The sequence below is a fragment of the Tenrec ecaudatus genome, chromosome 12, assembly GCF_050624435.1.
Source record: "Tenrec ecaudatus isolate mTenEca1 chromosome 12, mTenEca1.hap1, whole genome shotgun sequence".
In the NCBI taxonomy this organism is placed as follows: Eukaryota; Metazoa; Chordata; class Mammalia; order Afrosoricida; family Tenrecidae; genus Tenrec; species Tenrec ecaudatus.
The window spans coordinates 61248205-61256824 of NC_134541.1; the positions used below are offsets into that span (position 1 = coordinate 61248205).

The 8620-nt window shown below is 41.2% G+C and overlaps 1 pseudogene; it reads left to right on the top strand.

Annotated features, from left to right (window-relative positions):
- Window positions 1-1831: 1831 nt before the first annotated feature.
- On the top strand, window positions 1832-1958 carry LOC142423478 (U1 spliceosomal RNA; annotated as a pseudogene).
- The last annotated feature ends 6662 nt before the right edge of the window (window positions 1959-8620 follow it).

Genomic DNA, 8620 nt, shown 5'->3' on the forward strand with positions numbered 1-8620 from the left:
ACTATGTTGTTCAGCCAGTCTAAATTAACTAATGATACTCGAAGGTTCTTATCTTCTTGTCACAGACACAATCAGACACTCAGACGAATTTCTTGCTAAAAGAAATCAATCATAATATTTTCTGACATCAGATGGATCTTGGCTGAACATAGAGAAAACCAGAAATATTTATTTGCTTGCTTGTGTTGTATTGAATACACAAAAATTTTGACTGTGTAGATCATAACTATAGACAGTATTTAGAAAAATGGGAATTCCAAAACACTTAACTGTGCTCATTAGGAACCTATGTGTGGATTGAGAGGCAGCTGTGCAAACAGAACAAGGGAATACTGATAATTTAAAATCAGGGAAGGTATCCATCAGGGTTGTATCATCTCACCATAATTATTCCATCTGTACACTGAGAAAATAATCAGACAAGCTGAGTTATATGAAGAAGAATGTGGTCTCAGGATTGGAAGAAGTATCTGTGATATGCAGATGACACAACCTTGCTTGCTGGACCTGAAGAGGAATTGAAGCATTTGCAGATGAAGATCAAGGATTGGAGGCTTCAGTTTGGATTGCAACTCAATGTCAAGAAAATCAAAATCCTCACAACTGAACCAATAGTTAACATCATGATAAATGAAGAAAGGATTGAAGCTGTCACAGATTTCATCTTGCTTGGATCTAAAAATCAATGTTCACTGAAGCAGATGTCAAAATATCAAATGATAAGTTGCATTTGGGTAAAACTGCTGAATAAGACATATTTAAAATGGTGAAAAGCAAGTCAAATGTTTTGAGGACTAAGGTGCACCTGACCCAAGCCATGGTACTTTCAGTGGCCTCATATGCATGTGAAAACTGGATATTAAATTAGAAAGACTGAAGACTATTTGATGCATTTGAACTATGGTGCTAGCAAAGAATCTTGAAATCATCGCAGAATTCTGAAAGAACAAACAAATATGCCTTAAAAGAAATACAACCAGAACGCTCTTTGGAGGCAAGGATGATAAGACTTTGATTCACATACTTTAGACATGCAGTCAGGAGAAAGCAGTGCCTGGAGACCAGGCTTGCTAGAGCAGAGGGGCAGAGAAACAGCGGAAGGACTGACACTCTGTCTTTGAGCGTTGGGCTTCGACATAACAAGAATTGTGAGGAGGGTGCAGCACCAGGTGGTGTTCTGCTCCGATGTGCACAGGGTCACTAAGAGTAGAAACTGATTCAATGGCACCTAATAGCAACAAAATGTATCTATGACATTTTCAGAGTGAGCTCTTGTCTTACTATTAAGATGTATCCCAGACAACTTCAGGCTCCTTCAAGTCTAGTTTATGTTTTGCACTTGGGTAAGTTCAGTGTCTGGTATATACTTTCAATACCATGTACTAGTAGTCTTAAGTGTTTAGTAAATACTTATTACTTGACATATTTGTCTACCTTTTCTTAGTCTAGTCTCTTAAGTGACAATGTAAACCTTGCTATCCAAGAGTTATCGCCCCAAAGTCTTTATGAGTCAGAACTGACTTGATGGCACCTAACAGCAGCAGCATGTCCACTGCTTCCTGGAGAAGTAGACATTGAAACATGTAGCCAATTAAAAAATCATAACATGGCTCTCTTTCAGTGGTATTTTGTCATTTTACCATAGAAGTATATTTGTCCTGTCAAAACAACTACTGTTGTTACTCTTCTTGTGTGGTTCAAGTCTTCTTCACTCATAGAGACCCCACATGGCAGAGTCAACCTGCCCCATAGAGCTTCCAGGACATGACCTGTAAGGAAGCAAATACACCTAGGCCTCCCTTATTGATTATCTAATAAAAACGTAAATCTGATACTTACCTGGCAGGGGAGATGACATGATCACAAAGGGGATTTTCCCAGGGCGAGTCTCACCCATTGCACTCCGGGTGTGCTGACCCCTGCGATTTCCCAAATGTGGGAAACTCCATTTCACCAAAAAAAACATAAATCTATCTGGCAGCAAAAATGCAAAGCAAGACTAACCCGGCTGTAATGGTTAAAGCTGTGTGCCAGCTTGGCTGAACCGTGATTCTCAATGGTTTTACAGTTATTGATGTGGTTATCTTCCATTTTCACATAATGCCGATGTTTTCATTATGACCTGAGTCTATCTGTATTGACAAATGAGGATTTGGTACATCCAGGTCTTTTCTCCCATTTTGCTAATGGGGGTTCAAATTGTCACCTTACAGTTAGAAATTGAACACTAAACTATTATGGCACCAGGGTCCTTAGTACAACAGCAAACTCATTAAAATCACTTCATGTGATTCCTATGTCTTTAGTACCATACACTGGAAAGATGACATTGCCTGGTATCAACAGTCCTAGGTTCAAACATCATCTCTAGATCTATGATCCTGCACAACTCCCTGAACTTCAACTTCTTTCTTTCTCAGCTTCCCCAAAAGGTTAGTCATGAAAATAACTGAGAGAGTTCATGTGAAAATGACTTCTACAAAGAAAATAAAAAACAAAAATCCACTGCCACCAAGTCAATTCTGATTCATGATGACCTTACAGGACAGGATAGAGCTGATAGGCTGTCAATCTGTATGAAAGCAGACTGGCATCTTTCTCCCACGGTTGCGTTCCAATTGTTGATCATTCAGTTAGTAGTAGCGGACTTTAACTACTGTGCTACCAACACTCTTCTCTATAAAATCAGCACTCAGAAAGTTACAAATTCATTTTACATAACCAGAACTCTTCAACAATGTGTCTTCAAAATAGTGCATATCTGTTCATCTTTCCAGATAATTGCTTCCTGTTCTAAGGACTGCCATCCTCAAACCCAGGGTAGCCAAGGTATTTTTCAGTGTTTGTTCCCCAGCCCCAAATTTTTTTAGTATCATTCTCAGTTACCTTTGAGCTGCCCTGCTATCCTGCTTCTTCTGGATTTATTGTTTCCTCACTATTTAGAAGGACAAGGAGTAGGAAATGCTTTGCTTCACAGATCGTTTTACTTTGGAGCATTCAGTCTGGCTCCCAACACAGAGAAGTGACCTTGAAAAGGGTGGAGGATAAGAATGTATGGAATAAACCTACCACATGCACCTCCTCAGGAATGTTTGTGATTCTTAATTTACATCTATTATCTTGCATATGTTTATTTTTTTCCTCTACCTTATGATGAACTTGACCAACTGAAATGAAAGAAAAATGATAGATTGAGGGGTTGCTAAATATAATAGTTCCTCTTTCTCTGCTTATGTTTAGAACCAACAGAGAAAGGAAGAGAAAAACGCCACCTGTGATACTGACATAGGTGTGGGAAACAAGTTCAGCTGTGTAGCAACAATGGGCTTCCATACAATGAACTCAGAAACTCAACAGCTTTAACCACTAGGTATTGCTGCCAGACCTAGTACTTCTTGCCAGCAGCGGGGGAAGGAAGGGCCATCCTTAAACTTCTGCAGGGGAAACCAAGTAGAATATGAGCGTGGAACTCAGGCACGTGACAGGAGAGTAGGGAAATGATGGGGTGCAGCTGCACATGCCTATCAGAAAAAATCATTTCTCATTCAAGCATGCATTGATCTACAAATCTTCTGGGAATCAAGCTGCTCTGAGTAAAGACAGCCTTGGCCAAAAAAATAAAAAGCGGCCTTTGAGACTGAGTGTACAGTGGCTGCCCCTGAAGCAAGAAAGGAAACTGCGACCCCCTGTTGCAATGAAGAGAAGGAAAAATGCATGCCCTGCTGGGTTCCAGGGCAACAGGCAGAAGTTGGGTTTGGAAATTGTCAGCTGTCTCCCACACCTCTGGTTCATTCCATGGCTGCCCCTAGCCTCTGACAACAAAGTGTGGATGGAAGATGCACTAATGTAATATTACAAATCACTCATATAATAAAAGGCATTTCTAGTGTGTGAGTTACTGAGCAAAAAAAATGATGATAGGTAGTACATGAGATTCCTAGGGCTGTCATAACAAATTACATCAAAGTGGGTGGCTTAAAGCAACACTAAATAATTCTCTCACTGTTCAGGAGACCAGATGTTCGAAAATCAAGATGTCTGTATAGTTGGCTCTCTTTAGAGGTTCTTAGTGATAAAGCAATCCCTGATGGTGAAGTGGTTTCTCATTGGGCTACAAACCAAGAGGTCAGTAGTTCAAAACCACAAGCTGTTCCAGGAGGAAATGATAAGGCTCTCTAATCCCATAAATAAGTAACAGTCTTTAAACCCCACTGAGGCAGTTCTCCCATGTCCTATAGGGTCAGGATGAGTTGGAATTGGCTCAATTGCAGTGAGTCTTCATTTGAGAGGCAAAGCATTGCTTTTCCCTCGCCTGCATTCTGGTTGTTCCCAACCATATTTGGTGTTCCTTAGCTTGTGGTATCATCACTCCAACATCTGCCTGCAATGTCACAACACTTGTCTACTTAAAAGGACACTTTCTTGTGTACTTAAAAGAATACTAGTCATTGGATTTTGTGGCCCATCTGAATTATAGGATGATTTCATATCAAGACCCTTAATGAATTACATCTGAAATGGCTCTATTCTAAAGGAGGAATCACTCTTGGGTTCTAAGTGGATATAATATTTTGCAGAATAGTGTTCAACCCACTGTAGGTGGTATTGTATCATGGCTTAGCATCAGATTGCCCAGGGATTGTGCCCCAGTTGTGGGTTTTGGACAAATTATTTAATCTCTTGAACCCTCACTTTTTCATCTGTAACAAAGTTGTTGGTAATAGTAACTACGACCTTGTTTGTTTTGAGGCTTTTAAGCTAACACATGTAAACTACTATGAATATGCACACTGAGCATGCAATAATTGTTAGCTGTTGTTATTATCTAATTCTTTATTATCTTCAAGCAGACAAATAAGTATAAATTATTCATAAATTGTCTCTGCTACACAGAAACACACTCTCCCAAATGTGTATAGTTAATTGTATAACCCCTTATTTTATTTAAGATACCCTCTGGTTTAGGGAGTGTGGGAGTACATCTATAAATACCAATATACCAGGAAAAATTCACCAGAAGTCAACTGAGCCTAGCATATAACCTATAAGTGCTCTGTTTTGCAAGCATGACACCCGGATTCATTCTTCTCTCCTTTCTGAATAGCACTTTCTATAGCCATCAGGTCAGCCCCATAGGAAGGCTCGGGAGAGAGGGGAGTGTCAAGCCAAGTGTCCTGTGAATCCAGAATGGACTATGAGCCTGGAGCAGAATGAACAGGAAGGCAGTGAGTTCAAGTTGCATTCAAAAGGGCTTTGCTTGGGATATTCACAGGATTAGCAGCAGGCTTCAGAGAAAAGGATCAGAGAAGGCAGAAAAGAGTAGTTCAATCCCACAGGAGGGCTCATAGAATTCTATAGGCAGGCCAGAGCCAGAGCTAAATAGGATCTAAAATCAGGGAGCTCAAAGGAGGCAAAGAGGAGAGAGGTCGCCCCCCTGTCTTAGTTCCTTCATGCTGCTATAACACCAAAACACCACAGACTCAAAGTCGCCATATATTACCTCTGGCCTTCTGAGCTGTGTGTCTGAGAGCAGAGAGCCTCAGCTTTCTCCCACAGAGAGATTGATGTATCTGAACTTCTGATGTTTTAAACACAAGTAACTCACTACACTACCAGAACTCCATATAACACAAATAGATGGTGTGGGTTAGTTTGGGTTGATGAGAGAAACAAATACAGAGACACTCATATGTGTATAAGAAAGAATTTTATATAAAAAGCAATTGTTTATTGACCAGACATCCCAACCCAGTCCGGGTTCAGTCCATAAATCCAATATAACCCATATTCCGATACCACTCTATAAACTCCTCTTCAGACACAACCCATGCAATGACACCAAATTCAGGAAGATCACAGGCCAGTGGGTGGAAAGTGTTGTGGATCCAGTGACAGTGGAAGCATCTCAGTGCTGTCATGGGTCTCCACATGGCTCCTCCAGGTCCAGGGCCCTGGCTCCATCAGTGTAGCTCTATGTTTCTTGTCAACAAAAATGTGTAGCATAGAGAGTGTGTGTGCTACTTCCAGGAAGAAGACAGGAGTTCCTAAAATCCTCTGGAGAAGATCTTGCCCACACAGAGGCCTCCACACACAGGCTAGACTCCACCCCTTTGCAAGTTGACAGATTATATAACTGCCACAGATGGCTTCAGTGAACATAATCTATTTTCTATTTTATGAGATTAGAAGTTCAAATCAGGTTGCAAGCTGTAGAGTAAGGCTTGTTTTCTGTTTTCTCTGGGAGAAAATCTTGTCTCGCTTTCCCTAATTTTCTTCTTGGCATTCTTTGTGATCTCAGCATGGTATAAATCTTTCCCTGGGTTTGTGTTTGCTTCTATGTGCCTAATATGCTCTCTTTACATTTCAGAAGTTTGGAATATAGCCCACGTGAATTTTAGCCTAATTAACATAACAAAGAAAACCTTATTCACAAATGCAATTATACACACAGGTATAAGAGTTAGGATTCCAACACGCATTTTTGTGGCACACAAGTCAGTACATAATGCCAGCCTCAGCAAGGCCACAGAGTGAGCTATCAGGACAGGTCCGGGCTATAAAAACTGAGGATAGCGTTCCAGTCAGTGAAAAGGCTGCCAGGGTCCATCAGAGACAAGGGCTTAACCCATGGGACTAAGCTAAAGGTAGGTCAGAACTATATAGAAGACACTATATCTATAGGCAATAGAAAAGAAACAGACAGGGCCCAGCACCTTAGGTGTTGGCACCCATTTGAGAGGGTTTTTTTTGGTGGGGGGGGATACATACATCTATAATTATATTTACATGCATCATTTGTTAATGCCTACTCTCCATCAGAAACTCAGTTCAGAGTTTCATCTCATATAACCGTTACAATAACTATCACGTCAGCACTATTATCAGGGTTCGGTACACGAGGACATAGCTCTAAGCTATGAGTCAAGGCATTTGGCGTATCTAATTGTCTCTATTTTAAAAAGTGTGAACCAGGCACAGAGAAGATGCTTAGTAAACACTTGCTGAACAATGAATGAGGACACTGATAGTCAGAAAGCATAAGCCATTTGCCCCAGGTTGGTTACCTAGGTTGCAAGCAGCGTGGTGGTGGGGGTGAAGCAGAATTCAAACCCAGATCTGGCTAACTATGTCTGGGGTCTGGTTTCTATTCCAGTATTCTACTCTGTGCTTAGTGGAAAGAAAACTGGCCTGGGAGTTACAATACCCAGCTTCTAGTCTAGTTCCAGCTTTTATGGTATGCCTTTGTACAAGTAACCTTGAGTCTTTGAACTTGGGTTTTCTCCTCTGAGTAGTGAACCACCGAGATTACTTCCAGTCCTCTGGGTCTCTGTCTTCCCTGACACCAAGGAGATGCTGTGGTGTGAATTGAGTCAAGGTGACGGTTCCTCTGCAGACAGAGATTGGAGAAGCTTGGCCATGAGTGGCTTGACCAGAAACTTGTTAGACATGAGAAAGAGAAGCTACTTCTATATGGAAAATGCCACTTGTGATAGTTAAGGTTTACTGTGCCAACCTGGCCAATGAACACATGTGGGATTAATTGAAAGGCGGAGAGCTAAATGGCTCAGCAAGTCTTATCTTTCTGGTCTCTTGTTCTCTGATGATCGGACCTGTTTCGGCTGCTTTAGCTAGTTTTCTGCCTCAGCTGGCAAGGCTCACTTCCTGTGAGACATCCCTGAGGAGAAGCCACATGGACCTACCCTAATGCAGCCCTGGGTGCTGGAGAAGCCGGTAGAGACCCCTGCCAGCACTGAGATGCTAATACATTCACTGATTCAGCTTTCCTCCCACAGTCAGTGTCATTGCATGTGTTTTGTGAGCTTGAGGAGGACTTTGTAGATCAATGTCAGACATATGGACTAATGTCGGACATATGGGCTTGGACTGGACTGGGTTGGGATGCTTAATGTACGATTACCCTTTATATAAAACTCTCTTATAAAATATGAGTGTTGATGAATTTTGTTTCTGTAGTCTACCCAGACCAATCCACCACTGACAGTGAAGTCTCTCTTCTGTGAAGTTACCATATTTCCTTTGCCTCATGAGAAGCAGCTGTGGCTACTCAAACCAATTGGGGGGGCTCTCCTGCAGCTCTGGGAATCAACAGTTGATGCTCGCAGAGTCTGGTGCCCATTCTAGCAGAGCAAGGAAACCCCAAACCTCTGGTGATTGGAGCTCACAGACTCTGCAAACAGAATAGCAACTGTAGTCACACTCATAAATTCTTTTAAATTCAAGTTACACTCTTATTCAATAACGTTTGCCCATTTAAAATGAAGTTGCCCAGAGAAATGAACTTTGAAATAGTCATGTGGTTGCTTTGAATTATGTGAGATGTTAAGAATTCTTAGTATCAGATTTAATAAGCCTTAAATACTATTTATTATGAAGAATAATTTGTGTATGTTTATGCAGGCCCATTCTCAAAGATCATATTGTTCTCTTCCCAGAGTTCTAAAGTAGGTCATGCTCCACCTTCAACAGCTGTTTAGTCTCCAAAAGCTGATTTTGTTTCTTGAAAAACTGAGGAAGGTCACATTACATTAGAGTGGTGACCTTTAACCTTTGGGGAAGGGGTGTGTCAGAAGTCCCTTCAATCATCTGCTGAAAACTGAGG